The sequence below is a fragment of the Sinocyclocheilus grahami genome, unplaced genomic scaffold (assembly GCF_001515645.1).
Source record: "Sinocyclocheilus grahami isolate Dianchi unplaced genomic scaffold, SAMN03320097.WGS_v1.1 scaffold33.1, whole genome shotgun sequence".
Lineage (NCBI taxonomy): Eukaryota > Metazoa > Chordata > Actinopteri > Cypriniformes > Cyprinidae > Sinocyclocheilus > Sinocyclocheilus grahami.
In genome coordinates, this window is record NW_015505212.1 from 2,877,421 (window position 1) to 2,879,365 (window position 1,945).

At 38.7% G+C, this 1,945-nt stretch overlaps 1 protein-coding gene across 1 annotated transcript in view; it reads right to left on the bottom strand.

Moving 5' to 3' along the window:
* LOC107580215 (uncharacterized) overlaps positions 1–1,945 on the bottom strand; it is an 8,400-nt gene extending 6,455 nt beyond the window's left edge. Inside the window, exon 1 of the mRNA XM_016265952.1 lies at positions 1,689–1,945. The gene's annotated coding sequence lies outside the window, so the exon portion shown is untranslated. The remainder of the gene's footprint in view (positions 1–1,688) is intronic.

Sequence of the window (1,945 nt, forward strand, 5' to 3'; positions counted from 1 at the left end):
TATTTGCTATTGACTGTTCAAATGCGGAGTTTTGTGCATCGTGTGTGTGTGTGTGCGCGCGAGAGTGAGAGAGAGCGAGCGAGAGAGCGAGCGAGAGGGTCACATCACAGTCGAGTCAGCTGTCTTAACTGCGGCTTGTGTACTGCATCATTACTGTGTCTGTTACCCTTTCGGGCTTGAACTGATGGTAAAACTAATGACATTATTTACTGTCTTTACATTTATTTTGAAAGATGAAGCTAGCGATTATGGTAAGCGGCGTTACATTTCCGACAAGTGCTTGCGGTGTTCGGCCAATCACAATGCACTGGGTCAGCTGGCCAATCAGAGCAGACTGCGCTTGTCGGAAGGAGGGACTTTGTAGAAAAGGAAGCGTTTGAGAGAGGCGGGCCATAGAGGACCTACAATAATGTACAGTATTTGAAAAATAATGTGTTTTTTGAACATTAAAGCATGTCAACATATTCTGTTACACCAAATAATGATCTTTAAAAAAAGCATCATATGACCCCTTTAATGCTGTCTAACTATAGTTAAGTGTTCATTTTTAGTGCAGTATGTGGCTTCTGTATTTATGTCATGTGGAAGTGAAAGCTCATAAAAGAAACCTATTTAATTCCATGTTATATGCAGACTACAACCATCCTCATCTCAACTGCATTTTAGCAATTATTGCAAAACAACCTCTTTTAACCAGTATTCCTTCATTTATTTGAATTAATAAATTAAGTACTTATTTTTAAATTACTAGCAGGCCTAATTATATGGTGACAAGTAATGCCAAAGTAGCCTATTAGTAGCACCAATATTTTAGGGGGCCTTGGGCCTATTACGATAAAAAATGAATTGTTTTGATATATTTTAAAATGTAATTGATTTATTAATGTGATGGTAAAGCCGAATTTTTAGCAGCCATTACTCCTGGCTTGAGTATGTATCATGTGTCCAAAATAACGTATTGTCTTTACCTGCAGTACAGAGCCACAATATTCACATTTGTTGAACTTTTTAAATCGCTAACAGGATGTATTTGCAGGTTTGGTTTAAATGAACTGAAGGTGGCGCTTTTTTCTTTCTCCGTGTTAAAAATACCCCATTCTACAGTAGCCTACTCCAGAGTGTGAATGAGTTGTCCGAATGATTCGAACTGAATGATCAGATTGACCAAAAGAACCGAATCGTGTTTCGATCATTCTAAATAGTCGATTAAAAATATACAATATTCTCATATTTCTCAGCTCATTTAATTTATCAGTAAATTTTTTACAGATGTTCATTCATGCGACGGACAACGCAGCTTGCAGGGGCGCCGCTATAGCTTTTTGGGGCCCCAGAAATCGCGTTCCGACCGCCCCTGCCCTTACATCTAATAAACACATAACCTACTGCTTTGAATTAAATATTCACTATAGAATAACTTACTGGCTATTAAAATACGTGCTAGTAATATAAAACAGATACTAGTCAGTTAAAACTTCTTTTGCAACTTGCAAATGTAGTGTGTAGGCAATGCAAAAATGGATGAAAAAATGTGTGCAGCGCACTACAAAAAACACAACAGACTATGAATTAAAAGACAGAAACATTTCCGGAAAAACAATCTACGCGTTTTGCGCATCCTCTCACATCTATCTCGAGCAAGTTTTCATTTTATTAACTCTGTATAGCCAAGTTCAGTAGCTACTCACAATTTACAGTGCATCTCCGCATCGACTCCGTGTCCACTTTAGATCTCCAAACGTATCCTGTTCAAAACAAAGATTTAATCCGCATGAGAATCCTGGAAACTCTTGGTTTTAACGCATCAAACATGCTAAACGCGCATCCATTTCCGCCGTCAAAGTTAGGTGAGAGCGGATGAGACATTCTGAGGCTGCGATACAAGCCCATGCTGTGTAAACGCCAGAGCATGTCAGCATGACAAAAGAAGGGGCTGTCTTAAGAC